Source organism: Aedes aegypti, chromosome 2 (assembly GCF_002204515.2).
Source record: "Aedes aegypti strain LVP_AGWG chromosome 2, AaegL5.0 Primary Assembly, whole genome shotgun sequence".
NCBI lineage: Eukaryota > Metazoa > Arthropoda > Insecta > Diptera > Culicidae > Aedes > Aedes aegypti.
The window spans coordinates 276,850,986-276,873,253 of NC_035108.1; the positions used below are offsets into that span (position 1 = coordinate 276,850,986).

General features: G+C 36.6%; 1 long non-coding RNA gene across 1 annotated transcript; it reads left to right on the top strand.

The window, feature by feature from the left end:
- Window positions 1-4,127: 4,127 nt before the first annotated feature.
- Window positions 4,128-21,767, top strand: LOC110676606. Its single transcript, XR_002500556.1, has 2 exons — window positions 4,128-6,258; window positions 20,296-21,767. It is a non-coding gene; the product is annotated as an uncharacterized LOC110676606 (long non-coding RNA).
- Window positions 21,768-22,268: the final 501 nt, after the last annotated feature.

The window sequence follows — 22,268 nt, forward strand, 5'->3', positions numbered from 1 at the left end:
TTCGGTAGATTATACAACAAAATTTGTTTGCGTGTAAGTGGAAATGTAAAATTTTGGTAACATTTTTCGCATGATCAGGCAACTTTTGCTAAATTTGAAGATAATATGTGGATTTTAGGCAATTGGGTCTTAAAATGTTTAAAGAAATCTTGTGTTTATTCAATAAGACGAAAGAGCATGTAACTGCGATTAGTTTAGCAATTTTTCCCGCTCAAATAACGGCTACATTATATTTAAACTTTAATTTAAAAATTGGGTCCATAAATGAACCTTGACACTTTTGATCATGTTTGACGTTCACTTAGTTGATAAAAACATCACAGGGCTTTCAGTTTTAACACTGGGGTTGTTCCTATCTGACATTTCGGAAGGGACACGGAAAACAAAATATACCCAAAATTTTAGTTTAAGCCAAGGAGCGTGACAAAATCTAAAAAAAATGTTTTTTGGAGTTAAACAAAAGAGAAATATTAAAAAATTGAGTAAACATGTGTTTTTGGCCTAAACTTAAGCGTTTAGGAATCTATGACATTTGGTCGAATGACATTTAGTCGAATGACGTTTGGTCGAATGACATTTGGTCGAAAGTACATTTGGTCGAATGGACGTTTCGTCGAATGGACATTTGGTCGAAAATAATTTAATTGCCTCAGATGAATATGACATTTGGTCGAAAGGATTTTAAGTCGAAAAAATAGTCGAATAGGGATTTTTAGAATGATCTTACAGAGTGACATTCTGACGTTCATACACAGTAAGGCTGATACAAATATTAATATTCTTTTATGTCAACCCCCCCCCTTCAAAAATCCGAGAATTATGCAGGGGAGAAAAAATAAGATTCATCATTTTTTGACATCAGTTAGGTTTTTTCAATTTTTAAAGTAAAAAAACAAGTAAAATAATAACCCAGAGGACGTTTAATAAAAGTTTAACAATTATCGTTAAAAATAAAAATTCAAAAAAAAAACTTTTTTTCAATTTTATTTTTTTGTGGTTCCCTATTTAACATTTATTTAACCCTATTTAACCTTTAACTATTGATGCAATTCATCAAAAACTTTTACTAAAAGTCGATAGTATCTTTATTCTTCGGATAAAATTGCATTATATGCAGACAATTCAAGGTGACCAATTTGTTCAATGCTCATCAGGACACTCCAAACTCTTACGCACGGTCGTGCGCTATAAATCTTGATACTTAAAAAAGATTCAAGCACTCACACTAGAAGTTGTTTTTTAATAGAGATCCACAGTTTAAGAATGATGGCATTTTGGAAGAATAATAAATTCAACAAAGTTTAATATTCCAATAACGATGAAAAAAATTGGAGGTTTCTTGCCAAAGAATGATGATATTTTGGAAGAATAAAAAATCAGCAGACCTTGATTACCTTCGCACTTTTTTCTGTCTTCCAGTCCAAAATTTACTACAGAATAAGAGCATTTACAAGAGTAATTCATCCCATATAGACACTTATAATAATAATAATGTAGATAGATTCTGACTTCTGAAAATAGTATGTTTGCCCAAAATAATCGTAAAGCCATCTATTGTGCAAACATTTTAGATTGATTTTATATCAATTGAACCAAAAGAACACTCGATTCCAAAATAATATTTTTTCGGAACAGTTCTAAAGCCATTCGACCAAATGTCCATTCGACCAAATGTCCCTTCGACCAAATGTACTTTCGACCAAATGTCATTCGACCAAACGTCATTCGACCAAACGTCATTCGACCAAATGTCTTTCGACCAAATGTCCTAAAGCCAGCGTTTAGTACCAAACGACAGGCCTTTAGGACCCTATTTGCAAATTTTTCCGTGAGTTTATACATGGGTCGAACTTTTGCCCCGCTGATTCGAACTTTTGCCCCACTGTGGGCTAAAAAATGATTCCAAGCATTTATGCAGAAACTAATACACCTCAAAGAATCCTTATGATAGGCCTAGAAACGCCCTTACAAAAAATATTGAAAAAGATTTTATCCTCATTTGGTTCCATGCAACGAAAGTTTGACCGAAAATTACAATTTTCTCGTCGAAAAACAACAAATAGCAATAACTTTTCGAAATCTCAATCAATTTTTATGATATTTGGAGTGAAAGTCTCTTACTTAAATAGAATTCGAACCACCATGACATTTATAAGTCTTGTTTTGAATTTAGCTAGAAATCCTCAAAAGAAACTTTTGCCCCACTCGAACTTTTGCCCCACTTTACTCTATAAATATTTTGCTGGGATCTCTCCAATTGTTGCAATCAGTTTCAGTGATTCTGACAAGAATTGAAAGGGTTAACAAAGTAAGAGACAAAAATCTGTTAAAAAAGAACGATGTTATTTCACTATTTTTTCTTTCCATACAGATTGCATGGTGAAAAAACAAGCTTATCTTCTACGAATTATGTTGTTTTTTTTTGCTGTTAGATAGAAAATGAATATTCTTCAAAAATAGCTCTCCAGCTGGAATATCCACCAAAAATTTGTTTCACGTAAAAACAAACATTCAACAATTAACATTTATTGTAACAAAAATAATCGTTAAAGAGTTTCTTTAGTATTTTCCTGTACAAAAACATGAATGGCCTCGAATAATTTGTGAAAACAGTTTCTTGAAAATTTCCTTGACAAATTCTTGGAGAACTCCCAAGAAGCAAAATGAAGCATTTCCAGGATATATTTTTAGGCAAACGTCTGGAATAGTTTTGGAATCCTGGAAGGAATTTTGTTTTGCTGAAATTTCTGGAGAAAATCATGGAAATTACACGAAGGAATATATTGCCTAATACCACGAGTGATAGCAAACTTAATTCTTAGAAATACCTTCTAAGAGATTTTTAAGCACTCAGTTGCTGCAATCCTTGTGTTACCTAGCAGAAATGGAGTAGTAAATGTAAGTATTTTAATTTGATAACTAACCTTTGAAACACAGTGGCATGCCAATTATGCCTTTAACCCACTCACAACTATTGCTTGATTCGCCACTGTCTAATTTTGTTTTACTGATTTCTCAATGAGTTTCATCGCCTAATATAGGTATATAGTTTTACTATAGGGCAGTGCACTGTTCTGATTTAATATAGGATTTCAACGTTTACTGGCCTTGTTGGTTACTTATTTCATGGAAGATTGTGATTTCTAACCCTAAGCTGGTTCATCTCATCAAAAGCAGTTTATGAAGCTGAGTAGAATCTCTGATAATGACAAAATTTGATATTTTTATGCCTTCAAGGGTCGCGCTGTTGTAGCTTGTATAGCACAGGTGGAAAAACCTCGTTCGTCGTACACAGCATCAGCGAATGAATTGTATGGATGTTTTCGGTGGATTCGAAGTCTGTGAGCAATTTGAATCAATTAGAAGCTCTTTTTTTGAGACTCTGTTAGTAAAACTATTGAACAATTATTATTCTTTAGTTCAAAACTAAAGAGATTGTAAAGGTGACATAAAGTCGCAAATTGAGTGATTTTTTTGGCATAAAGTCGTTTGAAATAATTAGGGTTTTATAGTTAGTTCTCCATGTTATGTTACATTGGATCATTATACCAAATGGTAATTAATTGGTTAATAGGGTCCTAAAATGTTTAATGAAATCTTGTTTTTATTTAATAACACGAAAGAGCATGTTTCTGCAATTACTTTAGCATTTTTTCCCGCTCAAATATCGGTTATATCATATCTAAACTTTAATTTAAAATTTTGTTTCATAAATGAACCTTGACACTTTTGATCATGTTTGACGTTCGCTTAGTCGACAAAAACACCGCAGGGCTTTTAGTTTTAACACTGGGGTTGTTCCTATCTGACACTTCGGAAGGGACACGGAAAACAAAATACACCCAAAATTTGAGTTTAAAGCAAGTGCAAGCATATTTAAACTATAATTTAAAATTTTGTTTCATAAATGAACCTTGACACTTTTGATCATGTTTGACGTTCGCTTAGTCGACAAAAACACCGCAGGGCTTTTAGTTTTAACACTGGGGTTGTTCCTATCTGACATTTCGGAAGGGACACGGAAAACAAAATACACCCAAAATTTGAGTTTAAAGCAAGGGGTGTGACAAAAACTAAAATAACACAACAATGTTTTTTGGATTTAAACAAACGATAATCATTAAAAAATTGAGTAAACATGTGTTTTAGCCTAAACTTAAGTGATTGGCACTAAAATTGGCACAGGGCTTTAGGACCCTATTGTGTCAAACAACTTTTATCATTCGGTGTAACCGCGTCCAAATTTCTGGGTTTTCAATTTGTATTTGTAAAATTGATTCTCTATGAACATCCTCTGTCAAAACAAATCATGCTTTTTTCCTGTTCTGTTTCAGTTTAATCGTCTTTTTATTTGCATATCACTCTTTTGAATATCTTTCGGAACGGTCCCCAATCGAAAAAAGGAAGCATTCAGATATCTTTGTGCAAAACTAGACTCGCTTCGAAATTTAGGATAAATCCAGCAAAAAACTTACCGTAACACGCATCGCTGCAGTTAGGAAGATAGAAAGAGCCGAAGCAGTAAGGATAACACATTGAAGCAAAAATTTCTCGTCCATCTTTTTCTACGATGTATCAAAAAAAAAAAGTTGTAAAGACGTTTGTATTTTTTTACACAAAAAAAGGATAATGATTAAAAAATGATAAAAATGACGATATATTTTGTTACTACCAGTAATTTTGTAGTTACGAGTCGACATGTGGAACCAACGCAATAGTTACTAAAAAAAGCAGTTTGTTGATTTTCGACTAGCGAAATTTTTGAGTAAAATTGTGTGGCGTATGCGTGAGTAGAGAGCGAGAGCGAGAGAGAAAGTATAAAATGATGGCTCATGAAAACACACTCACACATTTAAATTGTTTTCATCAGAATGAAAAAAATAAGAGCATGCAAACATACGAGATGAGCAATTAATTAGTTTATAAGCCACAGAACACAATCGTTATAGGAAACTGTTTAAGTTTTGAAAGATTGTTAATAATTTCGGGTATAACCATTATGTTTAGTACCTTATAGGCTATTTAGGTCACAGCAGGATTTTGCCATTGGCCATGAGTCATGAACAAATTGCAATCCAAGTCTTCCACAACGAGAGTCTCTTCCCCCTCGTTCAGAAGACTCCAAGTGCAATTATTTTGAGCTAATTTGTGTGATTGGATCCTTTTCGATTTGGACAAAAAATGCCTGCGCTCCTTTTAGTGGTAAAATGTGTCTTGAAAATCGAATTTTGAAAATTTCCTTCTCGCTGGAAATGGGTTATGCTAATGCATAAGTGTTTGAAATCCTGCTGCATCTAAATGATAGTTGACAGATAAATTAAACAAAAAGTTACTTGACCTTATGTTATACTTCATCAAAAATCCTCAGTTATCCGATAGTATGCAAAACAAATCAACATTACCGAATCACTGTTGAGCACTGTTAATAATGATCACTAGAGACTAAAATATCGTAAAAAAATCACACAATCGAATTGTTAGTGTCTATTAGTTTAGTTCACAAAAGCATTGCAAGAAAAATCGAAAATTTGAAAAATGAAATGAAACTGTCTGGGAAAAACTTTCCCAGAAACTTCATAAGTAAAAGCCGAACAAAGACAAATTTATCCGTCGACATATTACGTAAAACACCGATCTATTAGTTCGATTTTTGCTACCAAAGAGAAAAGAACATTGTATACCATGAGAAATTAACATTGTGTAAAACCTCCGCCCCTTTTTAGTAGACCAATCTAAGCGATTTAACAATGAAAAAACAAAGTTTTCTACCAGTACGTTTATCGGAGCTGGATAGTGAAGCTGTTAAATCGAGAGCATGACAGCATTCTTTTTCGTTCTAAAAAGTCATTATTCGACTCACATCTAATCTATGAAATAGCCAGTCAATTTCTCAATATGCGCGCGCGATCGGTTTTTTACGTTTCTGTTCTCTCGTAGCTAGAAGCTGTATTATCGAAAACGTTAACAATCGCGTGGGTAATCCACACAAAAAAACACACACACTTTCAAATGAGCTCGATAAACCAAAAGATAAAAGAAATGCGTAACCATGCCGTCGAAAGCAACAGAAGGTTTAGGTGCAGAGAGAACTTAAGTCAACATTTAGGAACATTTTTGGAAGCCAATATTTAACAGATGAGAAATTTTTCTTCCGTTTAGCAGAAATAGGAAGCTTACGAGCTAGGTCCAGGTAAACGTTTGTCCACATTTTGCTACGCCAACTATTGTAACCAAATGGAACGAATAGAGCTTTCCCACGTGAGTAGATTTTACAAGAGTATTTTCAAAATTAGCAGTTTTTGACGAAATGACGATGTTGGATGGGTAGGATTGGATGAGTTTTAGGATGCTTCTTGTGAAAACATACGCAACACTTTTTTGGGAGACTACAAAAAATAACGTGGTAAGTGGGCATTGTTTGCAGTATAACGAATTGTTCGATCTCGCACCGCAGTAGAGTGATTCCAAGCAACAGCACCAAAATTTGGTAAAGTTTTAATTCATTTTTTTCTATTGAGCTGAAACTTTGCACAGTTTTCCAGTTCCATCTAAATCGTCATTTTCCGATATCAAATCTTCAAGTTGAGTCACGACTAACTTTTCAAAAGGGTGTATGTGAAAATGGTTCAAAAATATTCAAAAAGCTGCACAGCAAAAACGGTTCGTTCGATTGTTAGACAACTAAAGAAACAAAGTTAGACAACTAAATAAAGATTCCAAAAAAAATACACACAGTAAAAAAAAAATTTTTTTGGATTAAAAAACATAATTTTTGACACAAAAACTCAAATATCTCAAAACCCTATCGGAATACCAACGTAGGGAAAACGGTCCATTATATTAGCTATCTACCATAAAAATTTGGTGATGGTAAACCAATAAACAAAAAAGTTATGACATTTCAAACATGTCACAATTTTCACATTTAGTAGAAAAAAAAAATTGTTTTTCGGTGTAAATTATTACGGGAACCGCAGTTTGTTGCTGATTTTATTGTTAAGGGCCTTGCGTGAATTAAACAAGTCGTTTTCATGTATTCATTAGTATTATGTATATTATATGTATAAATATTATGTATATGTATAAATATTATATGTATATGTATATATGTATAAATTAAAATGAATTAACAGATTACACGAAAATATTTTTTTTTTTTACCAGGATATTTTTTTTAGAGTATGATCGATGAGTTTCTAAATGTTATATATAAACTTTAAAAGTTTTGGACTTGGGTATGCGTTATGAGATCATGAAAACATTTTATTAATACTTATTTATTTATTTATTGTTATTCAATTTTTTTACAATATCGAACACTTTTGCATCATTATCAGTACAGTTCGAGTATAGTTTTGCTTTAATTTTATTTTCTGACAATGGAATGAAACAGTGAAATTTTTGGGTTCCTTGGATCGTTTTCGCGTTATTATATTGCTCGCTGAGCTCTGATGCCGTTAATTCGTACTCTTCAGTAGTAGTAAAACAAAATGATAATTTTGTTAAATCTTCTTCTTTTCTGCGATTCGCCCAATCAAATAGTTCTTTTGCAGTTTTAATTGGATGCTCACATTCTTTGGCTAAACTTGCTCTTGTGGCCATGCGCTTTATGGTTCCTCCAATAGCATCACAAGGACCTTTGCCATGTGACGTAGCAAAGAAATGCCATTCTGCATCAATTCCGTACTTTGATTTAAATTGACATAGGCTCGAACAATTCTTACGGTTTTTGTACTGCGATGTTGCTCCATCAGACATGAAATATATCTTTCTGATTTCTTTATCCTTATCAACGCGTAAAAAGTTAATCATTTTGGCAATGAACAAATTTACAGATACTGAGTCGTGTCTTAAATCTTCGGAAATAACAATAAAACTAAAATGTTCAATTTGCGTACTTCCATTGAAATAACGAATGGATGAATTGTAGCTTGTTGTACGTTCCAGTGATGGGACTGCACTTCATCTTGCAATACAAAGCTATAGTTTTCAGAAAAATCACAAATGACTAAAAATTCACCATCTTGTAATGTATTTTTCGTATTTTTTAAAAAGCGGGATTGCTCTGTTTTAATAAAGTCGTGAGGAATTAAACTTTCTAATTTCAAGCAAAAAAATGACACAAACTCATCTACAGGTTTTACAATAGTTTCTAGGTCACACCTATCCGTGGTCACCCATTGCTCAAATGATAACTGATCAATATAATTTTCTTCAAACTCAGCGAATAAAGTATTTTCCAATGATGAAGAATCTGGACAATCCGAACAAGATCGTAGATAGCAATTTGATGTTGTATTTTCACACAAAAGACTACCAGTTAACATTTTAATATCCTTTGATAAATTGATTCTTTTCAAACTATGTAAGATTAGGTTAATATTTTCGTGTGTTGTGCACACACAAACATTATGTGTTCCTGAATTGGATAAAAGCTTGCATTGCCTTGGACGAAGGCTTGCAAATGAGGAAAAACCTACCTTTATATTTTCGTTAACTTCCTTGAAGCGTGTATACGCTTCTGTCAAAGTAGTCATCATTAATCGTTTTTGGATTGTTTGACGCTTTCCATCTTTTTTTACAGATACATAATCTTTTTGGCCAGGCATAGCTCTACTTACTTCATCGTCTTCAAAATATTGAATTATTTTTTCTTTTGTCTCATCTGTTAATGAAGTACTCGACCTAGCATTTTTGGTAGCAAGACAAATGTTTTTGAATTGTTTTGCCTCTTTTGCTGTATTTCTATTGGTTTTGAACTCATCAATGGCGTCTTGAATAGACCACGAGCTTGGCAGCATCGACAAAATCAATAATTTTTCTTTCCTTGTCGTGGCTAGATTCGAGAACCTTTCCTTGATATTCATAATTACCTCATCGTAGTCTGTATTTTCCACATCCTCAGGTCCTAATTTGAAGAGGTTTCTTCGTACAGCTTCGTTGATTTCACGGTATTTTTTCTCGGGATAATTGACGTAACCCATCTTCGTCCATTTAATCGGAGTCACTTTTATTCCAGCTATCCCTTCGTTGAAGCGTTCGATGTTGACCTTCTGGATGCACTCATCTTCTGATTGATTTGTTGAAACAGATGTCGCTGATGGTACCGTGGCAAGACTATCTGCACTTGGTACTTCTGGTAACTCCTCAGTTGTTGTCGGTGCATCTAGTAATTCCTCAGTTGTTGTTGTTTTCGAACTTCCTGCAACCTGATCCACCGATGATGTACAGATTGCCCGTTTGTCAACGTTTAAACGGCAGGACGTACAAATGCGTAAATTTGTATTCAATGTAGACATTGGAGCATAACCAGCCGCTTTCAGTTTATCTATGGTGCTTTCGGTGAGATTTCGTAGCTCTTTCGAACACTTTTTTTCTGCAAACGGCCTGCAACAGTTGAGAAAGCGACTACTCATGTTGCTCGTTAGATTTTAATAAACAAAATCACTTTTAAGTTTTTACTGACTAGTTTGGTGTCGTTTGCTTGACTGAAGAAAAATTTTACAATTAAATCTTTTATAACCATAGTGGTAGTATATTTTTAGCTTTTTCGTGAGTATGTTCATGGTATGTACCTATCATGTTTTTGATGTTGTTGAAGTTACTCGCTTTCTCCCAAATATGATTAACAAAGTCTATTCTTTACCAAGGCGGGTCCCAGGTGTAATCAGATTTTAACTTTGTGGAGAAAACCAGCGCCGAGAAAACCGACCTGCTTTACGTATACTAGATCACCTGGGTATAGACCCGCCTTGTTCTCTACGAGGTAAACTTTTTGCAGGTAAACTAGTCGTATACCTGTATAGAAAACTTTTTTTGTAGCTTTTGTCTTCAATATTAGATTTCTTATAGGTTTCTTTTATCAAAAGGTTTCAACACTATTGAGAGAATTTTTCTTCAGTTACGTACAATAAAAAATATGACACTATCAAGACTTTAGATCACAACACTGGATCGCGTCTAACTTTCTAATAGATGCTATAATAGTTATGAATAATTAAATAAAATATCATGAAAACAATTTGTTAACCTCATGTGGTACCCTTAACAAAAAATTCAGCAACAAACTGCGGTCCTAAAAAAAATTAACAATGAAAAAAAAAAATTTTTTTTCACTTAGTGTCAAATTTGTGAAATATTTGAAATGTCATAACTTTTTTGTTTATTGGCTTACCATCACCAGATAGCTAATATAATGGACCGTTTTCCCTCAAAAAATTACGTTGGTATTCCGATAGGGTTTTGAGATATTTGAGTTTTTGTGACAAAAATGATGTTTTTTAATGCAAAAAAAATTTTTTTTACTGTGTGTATTTTTTTTTTTTGGAATCTTTATTTAGTTGTCTAACTTTGTTTCTTTAGTTGTCTAACAATAGAACGAACCGTTTTTGCTGTGCAGCTTTTTGAATATTTTTGAACCATTTTCACATACACCCTTTTGAAAAGTTAGTCGTGACTCAACTTGAAGATTTGATATCGGAAAATGACGATTTAGATGGAACTGAAAAACTGTGCAAAGTTTCAGATATTTTTGAAATGGTCGATCAGAATCGACTTGCATGCCTCCGTGGAATCCCTCAGTAGGCTTCTCCCTTAGCAGCGCAGTAGCGCTCAACTCAGCATGAGACTATTCAACTGATTGTTACTCGTGTAGCAAAAGGCCCAGAGCAGCGATAGACATGGTGATGCAAGCTAACGTGCGCTTTGCTCTTTCCTTTCTACCCGTACTGCTTCCCTACACGGAGAAAAATCAGGCTAGTTTGAAACAACCAAAAATTTGGTTGTTTTTCAAACTAGAAATTTGTTTGTTCCTAATCATGAATTTGTTGTTACAAAGTCATGATTTTGTTTGAATCAACCTTACAAATTATGATGTTTCAAACTAGGTTTTTCATTTTAATTCGACATTGGTTTTGGTTGTATCGAATCAATATTTTAGTTTATTTCAACCAAAGCATAGTTTACTTTTGCCATAAGCTGGGTTGTTTATGTTTCCAGTGATTTCGTAAAATCAAACAGAAATATAAGATTAAAACTAACTAAGATTTTGTTTGAAACAGTAACCAACGATTTTCATGATTTGAAATAAACCAAATATTCAGTTTGTTTTGTTATAGATTTTGGAGCGATCTGCTGCAAGACCCAGCCTTAAAACTAGTCGTGAAGTGCATTAAAGTTTTGAACGATCAGTATTCCACATGTCTTTACTGGTAAGCATAACTTATTTATCCAAGCAGTGTTTAAACACTTCTTATAAGAAGTGGTATACCACAACCCTTTCCGGGTGTACAGATATTCATGTTACTCAATTATATTTCAGGATCCTTTTGCTGAAGTTCCCTGGGAATAAGCTCCGTTCGTCGGTATATTCTAAAGTAAAACTCAAAGGTAAAATTTTAAACATACACATTGTAATGTAACTCCAACGATGTATGTATTTCGCAGATAATGATTTCCGGAAACCTTTGTGTTCTCCCTCGGGGATTATATGAAAAAAGCTACGGACTGCCATCATGCCATGGGTCAATGGAGTGATCAAGCGAACGACATGAATTATTAGCTTATTGCAGTTAATTTGCTCCAATTGCTATGTATTGGAAGAGCGAATAAATAAAATAATGTTTTCCGTTAACGTATTATTTTTTTCTTCAATTTTTCATTGAATGCAAAGCAAGGTTTCCTACCGAGATTTTGTTAAAAACAAACAATCAACTTGTTTGATCCAAAATGAACTTTTGTTGTTTCAACCCACTTTTCTTAGTTTAAAACAATCTAATATATTGGTTGTTTTTAGCAGCTGTCAAATCAAACAACAAATTTCTAGTTTGTTTCAAACTAAACTTGGTTGAATCAAACTACATTTCTATTTAAAAAAATACATTGAATTTTAGTTTGTTGCAACCAACGTACATAGTTAAATCAAACTAAGAATATGTTTGTGCAATTTTCAACCTAAGATTTTGGTTGAAATGAAGTGAAGTTTAGTTGTATCTACCAATTTTTTTTCTCCGTGTATAAAAGGGAAGCGCAAATTGGTGAGTTGTGAGTATCTCTAGTATCCCTCACACACGGGAAAAAATTCTGTGGTAAAAATAACTATTTTAGCTGACTACGCCCATTCTTAAAACTACCATGGAAATTCAGACCAATTTACTATGTTTACGGTACACCCCACCGCATTACTGGCACATTTGACAGAAATAATTTACAACAATCTGATTCCAACTACAGACATGGTAAAATCAAGCGCATTTCTGGTCTGCTGAAAATTGCCGGTGCGAGCGCTTAAGTTAACCCCCTAAAATGGTAGTTTTTATCGCACATTTTTTTTTGCGAGCAGAGCAGGAGCAGTGCCTCTCGGTGATGGACAATTAAACAGTAAAGTCGAACAGTATTCGAACGTGTTCGCCCGGAGTCCCGTCAACGTAGAGCCGTCGCATCCTGGACGAAACACGAATTTATAGATTATGACTTGAATAAACTTGAAGCTGATTATAGCAAACAAAAAGTGTGATGGTCAGGCAACTGCGCCCACAGTTCGGAATTTTCGTGAAGTAGCCCGATTTGTCTAGTACATTGTCTAGTGTGGTGTTTCATTCAAAGGGCAAACCGAAAAGCAAATGCAACAAATGATTCAACTAATTCAGATCTACTTTCGGCATTATTATCAACAAATTATATCTTCAGAAAATTCTCCTAGTATCATCCTTCTTTTTACAGTGATTCCTTCGTGAACAACTCCAAGATTCTTCCAATTTCAATGAAACACTTCCACTTCCAAAAATTGCTTCATAATAAACTGATGGCTTCTTCCACGAAAATGTACGCAGCTTCGACATGGAATTCTCCGTCCAAGTTCCTCGATTTCTCTTACGCTTTTCTGCCCCTCCTCTGAGTCATACAGTAGAATCCTACCATCAAAATAGCCTTCTAGAAGCTTACTCAACTGCACCGGTACCTTGAGGCGGTGAAGCGCGTGTGCTATTGCTTCCCAGCTTGCGCTGTTGAACGCATTCTTCACATCCAGAGTGACAACCGCGCAGTAACGGATGCCGCTCCTCTTATGCTCGATTGCCACCTTAGCTGTCTGAACGACCGACTGGATGGTGTCCAGAGTAGATTTACCTTTTCTGAATCCAAACTGGTTGTTTGACAGGCCCTCCACACTCTCCGTATACGGTACTAGCCTGTTGAGAATCAACCTCTCCAATAACTTGCCCGTCGTATCTAGAAGACAGATAGGTCTATACGCCGACGGGTCACCTGGTGGTTTTCCCGCCTTTGGTAGTAGCACCAATTTCTGTCGCTTCCATGCATCCGGGAAGATTCCTTGATCAATGCATCATTGCATAGTGGTTCTGAACATGTCCGGATCCGCGTTCACTGCCGTTTTTAAGGCAATATTCGGGATACCATCGGGTCCCGGTGCGTTGTTTGACGAGAATGATTTCACGACTTCTGCCAGCTCTTCATTCGTCACTCTCGCCACTTCTTCTCATCTGCCGCATACGGCGCTTACGGCCATGGGCTGTGGCTGAGCGATTTGGACTTCGTGACGCTAAGCAGGCGAAAACGCCAATGGAGGAAGGATTCACGAAGGGCAAGTCGGAATGTCCACTTCTGGAGGATGCAACAAAGTATAGGAGCTTAGTCGGAGCCCTACTCTACATTGCGGTTTGTGCCAGGCCGGATATAGCAGTGAGCGCTTCGATTCTAGGCAGAAGTGTCAGTGCACCACGGGAAGACGGGTGGCGGCCAAACGTGTTGTCCGCTACTTGAAGGCGACGAAAGACTGGTGTCTGCAGTACGGAGAACCAGCTGGAAAACTAATAGGTTATTCCGACGCAGATTGGGCTGGTGATGCCAAAACGAGGAAATCGATGACCGGCAACATCTTCTTGTTCGCTGGTGCGGCAATATCTTGGGCAAGTCGTTTGCAGAGCTGCGTAACTTTGTCCTCAATGGAGTCGGAGTACGTTGCTCTAAGTGAGGCAAGTCAGGAGGCAGTGTGGCTTCGGAAGCTGCTCGAAGATTTTGGCGAACCACAATTGGAACCTGTGGACAGTGTTGCGATGGATCTTCTTCGTGAACAATGATCGACACATCTTCGCCATCCAACATTCGCCAAAATTCATTTTACATTTTTGCGTCACGAAGAGCATCGCAAAAAGCGAACGGATGCAACGCCGAAGAAGCAAAATGAACACACCGATAAGTGGTTCGCAAAGCCTTTCCACTCGTAGGATTCATTTATCCACGCGCTGTTCATTCTGGTGATTCATTGCAAGGTTGCTTCTTCTCGTAAAGTCAAGCAAACACTTCACGCTAAGCCAGCTCCACGCAGCGCATGTATTAAAACTACACAGAATGAGGCAACCAATGCAGAACTGGCTGACTGAGTGAAAATTCTGTGTAGGTCGCACTCATTCTGTGAGTTGCCGACGTGTTGGCCTTCGGCTGTGCGGGGATCGATGGAAACGGAACTGTCAATGATCTTCCGCTCGGTAGCAAATACAGGTATACCTCGATTTAGTGGACATTTTTATTTCAAAATTGTCTATAAAATCGAATTGTACATAAAATCGAAGCAAAATTTCTATCTCTTTTTTTTGCTTTCTGTTCAGTTAAAACTTCATTAGAATGTATCATTATCGCTGAAAAACTAATGTTTGATACTAGGGTCAATGTTCCGAAGTTGGCTTGAGTTAACAAATTCTTGATGAAATCAGTCCGTCAATGAAGTATTGCATTCTAATTCAAATTATACATGTTTTTCATAAGGATACGACTAAAAACGACAAAAACTGTTTTACTTATTTGTTTATTCAAAGGCTCAAGCGCTATCAGTTATTACGGAGCCAAACTCATTTGAAATTTTATTTACAATTCCTTACACAGCGTAAAAACAAATAACATTTCTGCATATCTCAAAGATTAAATTATACCCAAGTAACCAGTAAGCACGATAATGCGGCACGGTAACAGCATTATATGCGCATATAGAGTAATCATTTGATGCTTGTCAGTTTTATATACGCATATAATGCTATTATAATGCCAGAAAAGGCGAAATAGCGTGCCATTATAATGCGAAGATATAACCGTGCTTCTCGGCATCACTAGTGCTGATATAAGACCACGTGAGAAACGTCAGTTGTTTTCGCCAGGTTTTTCGGGCGAATATTTTGTGCTTTCGCGTACGCAGCCAGAGAGCTTTCGCGTATGCGGCCAAGCAGCTGGTACACGAGGTAAATAAATAAATGAATGAAAATGGAAACCTCGAATAGTATGCAAAATGTAATAAAATGATTGAGATAGTACTTCTCCGTATCAGACTTATTCATTTTGGTGGTTTTAATCCTTTCGAGGACTTGAAATTGCCACATATTGATCCTTGTTTTATGATGATGAAATTCCTCATTTTGCGTCTCGAACCTGCGACACCTGTATTGTTGAGTTGTTGAAGTTCTGCTCCTTTGCTCCTTCGCCCACATAAGATGAATAGTATTGGAAAGAAAAGTGACCAATTTAAACCACCACTTTTCCCCGTCATAAAAGCTGCAATTGTAGTAGTGAGAAGAGTTATGTTTGACTCCCTCTCACCACTATATGTAAACACAAAGCATGTGGTATATCTGTCAAAACAGTGGATGGCAACGAGTGGTAAACGAGTTCGTGGGAAGTTATCAAGCCGGCTTCGTTGACGGCCGATCGACAACGGACCAGATCTTTACTGTACGGCAAATCCTCCAAAAATGTCGTGAATACCAGGTCCCAACGCATCACCTTTTCATCGATTTCAAGGCGGCATACGACAGTATCGACCGCGTAGAGCTATGGAAAATCATGGACGAGAACAGCTTTCCCGGGAAGCTCACGAGACTGATAAGAGCGACGATGGAAGGTGTGCAAAATTGTGTGAAGGTTTCAGGCGAACATTCCAGTTCGTTTGGATCCCACCGGGGACTACGACAAGGTGATGGACTTTCGTGCCTGTTGTTCAATATTGCGCTAGAAGGTGTTATGCGGAGAGCCGGGTTTAACAGCCGGGGTACGATTTTTACGAGATCCAGTCAATTTGTTTGCTTCGCGGATGATATGGACATCGTCGGCCGAACATTTGAAAAGGTGGCAGACCTGTACACCCGCCTGAAACGCGAGGCAGCAAAAGTTGGACTGGTGGTGAATGCGGCCAAGACAAAGTACATGCTAGCTGGTGGGGCCGAGCGCGACAGGGCTCGCCTAGGTAGCAGTGTTACGATAGACGGGGATACGTTCGAGGTGGTCGACGAGTTCGTCTACCTTGGATCCTTGATGACGGCTGACAATAACGTTAGCCGTGAAATACGGAAGCGCATCATCAGTGGAAGTCGGGCCTACTATGGCCTCCAGAAGAAGCTGCGGTCAAAAAAGATTCACGCCCGCACCAAATGTACCATGTACAAAACGCTCATAAGGCCGGTAGTCCTCTACGGGCATGAAACGTGGACGATGCTCGAGGAGGACCTGCAAGCACTTGGAGTCTTCGAACGTCGGGTGCTTAGGACGATCTTCGGCGGTGTGCAGGAGAACGGTGTGTGGCGGCGAAGGATGAACCACGAGCTCACCCAACTCTACGGCGAATCCAGTATCCAGGAGGTGGCCAAAGCTGGAAGGATACGATGGGCAGGGCATGTTGCAAGAATGCCGGACAGCAACCCTGCAAAGATGGTATTCGCTTCGGATCCGGTTGGTACAAGAAGGCGTGGAGCGCAGCGAGCTAGGTGGGCGGATCAAGTGCGTATCGATTTGGCGAGCGTGGGGCAGAACCGAGGATGGAGAGATGCGGCCACGAACCGAGTATTGTGGCGTGAAATTGTTGATTCAGTGTTATCTGTGTAGATGTTAACTAAATAAATGAAATGAATGTAAATCACTATAAAGTTTTCTTCTACAATTTTCCAACGACTTAATGGAGAAATTTTTGTCTTAGAAAAAACTCCTTGAACTGTGGAAAACTTTTGGTGAAACCCTCTGAAAAACTCAACTAAATACCGATTGGAGTGATCGTGCACGAATCGTTGAAAAAATCTATCCTCATTGTCGTGCTTCAAAACGAATATATAGAAAAAAAAACTACTGCAATAATTTCAGCAGGTTTGTTTAAATAATACTGAAGAAAGATGAATAATCGTTTGAGTAATTTGTTGATAAATTCTTGCTTGATTTAACAACTTTTTCTACTTCGATAAAACTCTGGAAGGGCACTTGAATCAATCTCTGAAAAGTATAAAATCCCCTTACAAGAAATGCGAATTTGTGGGATTTTTGGAACAATCCTAAGAACAAGAGGTGACTTCTTATTAAGAATTAAAATTCGCACAAATTACTATAAACTTAGTTGAAGCAAGTCGTGAATGGCAACATGTTGAAAGTTGGGACAAAATCCAAATTGAAAGTACTCGAAAGCCAAAAAAACGAGTTGAGTAAGTCGAACTGAAGTCTCCTCTTTTTTTTTTTTTTTTTGTTTTTTTTTGTATGGTATTCAGTTGGAGCTTCCTGACAGCTTAACTTGTCAAGGCTGAACCCTCGGTCTGGCTTTTGCCAAGTTTCCCCTCTACCAGGACCAATACTCAGACGGACTAGGCAATGGCGCCCACATGAACACTGTTTTTTATTAGTATTGTGACGTGGTAGTTTTTGAAAAGTACCCATATTCCCTTGCTTCTGAGAAAAGGAAGCATTATGAAAATCAGCAGCTCCATTAGAATTTGTTTTAAATAGTAGTGCATTACTAATACTGTCTAGTCGAAATGGTTTTGAATAATTTGTCATACAAGTGCTATTCTGATTACTATTGTCTTTTACGTAAGATTAGAGTCTTAAATGTCAAGTGTCGTCAAGTCTTAACAAAATTAGGCTGTTTAGTAGTAGTTCTAGTTAATTTTATTTTTTGTTGTTAAAAGTATTTATTGGTCATAAAGTTCATATAACCTTAAAGAAAAAAGTCGCTTTCCTTGTCTGTTCAACAATTTTTCGAAACTAGCAAGTGTACCCTAATGATCGATCTCAGTGTCTTACTTTCCATAGTCATTTTTATAGTGAATATTGAAGAGTAAAGTTACCTTAGGCTTCTATTACAGTCTCCTACAAGATTCACTTTTCGGTGGCAAATGCAATGCTTCACAACGCCTACTTTCTACTTGTAAATTTTGCGAAAATGAAGCTGGAATTAGATTATTTATACCGCTGTTACAAAAGAGGTATTTCTTATTATGGCAATGTAAAAACCATATTAAAATAAGATTGTCGCCACTTATTTCTACTCAGTGAATCTACTAGTCATTTTCCTAAGAATTCCTAAGTATTCCCTACGTCGTATATGATAACGATGTATCTAGCTAGCTAATAGTAAGAGTGGCTACGGATCATTCTGGTTAGCAAAAGGCAAACTGAACGTCACCAATAGTATTAATGTCCACTTCGAATAGATTAATTATTTGAAATGGGCATCAATTCTATCAATGACGCAGAATGTCCGTTGGATCACATCCGAGATATTATTGCGTCTATGCCATATGAATTATGACGCGGCTTTAAGCAAAAAATGCCAAAATGTGATACCACCACTACAGGTTACGCCTTTGGTTTCCATCATATGGGCTAATGGATTATGCCCTCCCATCGCGGCAAGGTCGCATAACCAAGGGGAGGGAGTTGAGTAAGTCGAATTGAAGTCTCCTCATTTTTAAACCCATATTGTAAAAGCTTAATTAATATTTTTTTCAATATTTTACAACAAAACATGACCCAACCCTTTTATAAGCATAGCCTAAATCCCTTACATTATTTAATTTTTACATAATGCATGTTTAGAATTGGATAAACATCAAAAAATTTAACATGAAATTTTGATGTCCATAAAATCGAGGTAAAATGTACATAAAATCGAAGTACATAAAATCGAGGGTCTATATAATCGAGGGTCCACTAAATCGAGGTATACCTGTAGTTGGCCGTTGGTAAGATGGGGAGTTTTCTGAGATGTTTTCTAGCGAAAAGCCGGAAGATGGTCGCAAATGCGAAAATTTTTTCCCCATTTGCTTCCACTTCGGCTATTCAAATGAAAAAATCTCTGAAAAACTTTAAAATTGGAAGTGAATTCCGCATTCCAAGCGTTCTTCCTCTGTGCTCATTTCACTCATTGAATTTTGTTTACCACCGTTTGCACAAAACTGTGTACAGCCCCTTTGCACAGAATCTGTGCTGCACGAAAAGAGGCCAATTTTGTGCGCTCGCCACTCATTTTTGAGCGGAGCAAGTTTAGCGTGATTGTTGCGAGCCCGTATGAAGATGATCGAAATGAATATTTTCCTGCTCTTCGCGAAGAACAGGCTGCGTGGATCGTACCGTTCACATTACCGAGCGATGGAAAATCACCCGATGATAGCGTCGGGAGAAACAGCGATCCGAAAATGAAACACAAACGAATGAAGCGCCCGAACGGTTGTTTGTGTTTATTCGCAGATTCTGTTTGATGCCTACGAAAATTCATCGTGCCTCGCGTTTCCGATCGTCGTTCAGCAACATTGCCTGTGGAGATATTGGAAGACAACCAAAGTTGTATTAAGTTCGTCGAATCGGAGAGAGTCAGTCGGCGATCGAAGCACATAGAAACCCGAGAAGCTTACGTGAAGGAACTGTGCGACCAAAGGGTGCTGAAGCTGGTATATACCGTCCCATCGAAGAGATGGTAGCTGACGCACTTACCAAACCGCTGGGCAGGATCAAGTTGCAGAAGTTTTCTTCAATGCTTAGTCTTGTAGCTGGCAATCGTTGAGGAGGAGTATTGAGGCCGACAGCAATTGCTGGATCATCGGTCAAACTGAACGAACCCACAATCGGCCGAGCCCCTTCACGCGTGCTGACAGATAGAGGTAGCAAAACGGAATGAAAAATATTTCGGCGCGCAATCGCACCGACTGCTGCGATCATTCTTTTTCCAACTCTTATTATTATCAAGTTACCTCTCGTTGCGTTGCGTTATAAATAAGTTTTCTAAGTTCAAATCTAATTCCGGCGTTATTATTTCATTGAGAACTCTGCCCAATAATTTTGAGTGTGCACTTGCACAGAATTACGTTTTCCGATAAGCTGATTCTAATCTCATAACCAATTCTCAATCCAACTCGTCACTTGATTTTCTCATAAGTATGTCAGTGGTAATCAAGAATCCACTTTTTTTTTGGAAATCTGCGTAACGCATCATCAAACACTCGTCCATAGCTTACTTAGACCGCTTCATACATGTTACAGGATAATAGGAACATGTCACACAATGCCATTCATCAGCAGATTGAAGACAAAAGTAATTTATCGACTTCTGCTTCAAGTAGGGTACTATAGCCTTTTAGTTGATAGGTCATCAAACGTATTTACAAAGCATGTAGTTTCAATCACGAACCAATAATCATCTGGAATTAGGGAGCTGGTTTCCAGATCAGATCAGCGTGAAAAACACCACAGAGAGTAGCAGCAAACGATGGATACCAAAAATTCCAAAGCTTAGTTGTGAACATTTCAGCCAAACAACAATACCAGACAAACTTAGAAAACAGAATGCAGCAAACCGTATTTAACAATAATAGCTAAACCATAGAAACTCGGAAGAAATGTCATATTTTAAAACTATAATTTTGACCAAACGCAAACAAAACGAGCCCACTGTGTGACGGAAGACATATAGGTTTTATCATTGCTAGTAGAGAGCAAGACAAAAAATCACTAACTAGTTTCCGGAAGGAACGCATTTGAAATTTTTTTTTGAGTGTGGCACCCAACTTTATGAACTCTGAACGAGACATGAGCTACACCTAGTGCGTAGCTTCGAAGCAGTGGACAAAAAAGTAGATAAACTGTAAAAAGAAACACACAAATGCGCACTGCCATCTTTTAACGATTTCCTTCTGAGGTAACTTATCGCTTTTTAGTTCAACGAAGAATTGGGGTAAAATTGATCTTATTTCGTTTCAATACTCCTTGGTTGGTTGGCTAACTGATTGTAGGAAGTATTATTTTTTCGATTAAGTTCAGTTGATTCAAATACTAGATAAGAAAAATACTATTTTTGTAGACTCGGAGATCAAAACTCTTTTGTAACATTGCTTAGTAATGATCAATTTTGATAACAAAAAAGCAAAGAAATTAGAATATGAATAAGCGTTTTCAATTCTTCTCTTTCTAGAAAAAAGGAAAAAAATATATAACAAAAAACTATTTTTTCAAAAGCGAAAAATAACGGAACAAAACAAGCGATATTACCTATTAATTTACTAATAAAGGATAAAAGCAACAATGATCTACGAATAAGCGAACGTTAAAGCTGTTATGCGTAAAAGCAAAAGAAGCCGGAAAATAACTATTGGGAAAGAATTCAAGAGCAGAGAAAGAAAAATCGACAATATGTACATAGAACCACAAGCATAAAAGTAACTTAAAATTATTATTTGAGCAGGTAGAAAATGGAAAGTATATTAATGTTATCAAAGAAAAATATAAAATCGCAAAAAAAAAATGACAAATTTAAATTAATTATAAGAGAGATACTATCGATAACTAAAACATAAAAACGCGCGAAATTTACTAGGATTTTCTTGTAAATAATTAGAAATAAACAAAAGGAAGTATGGAAAAAGAACATTTAAAAACTGCAGAAAAATCATAATATTAAAACAAAATAGCAACTAGACACTATATTCATTGATAACAAAGGGCAAGACAAAAAAAAAGAACAAGTAAATTCAGAAACCAAGCAAAAATTGGGTCAAGAAAACGGAGAAAGGCGAGACAGTTTAGGGAAGGCAGTAAATTTGAAACTGACATATTAGCAGCAAAACATTTCACTGGAGTGGAAATGGAGGACGATGACAACAAAACAAAACAATGAAAAAATAAAATTAAAATTGAAAAAAATGACTGTCGTTTATGATTTAAATCCGAAGTATGTGTCCCCTTGATTGACCCCTCCAGTACAACTCATGCATTTGATAGAACCATATCATGCTACATATTAAACTTTTCATAATTTCATACAGAATTCATTAGGAATACTTTCAATTTTATAAGGCAACATTGGCCTCCTATTGGTTCCGGGATTCCCGGAGAAGGCCAATTCAAATATTTGATATAACTGAGCCGTGTGGCACATCAAAATTTGCAGAATTCTATAGAAAAATCATCAGATATTTTTAGTTTACTTGAAGTAACATTGGCCGCCTAGTGGATCCGTA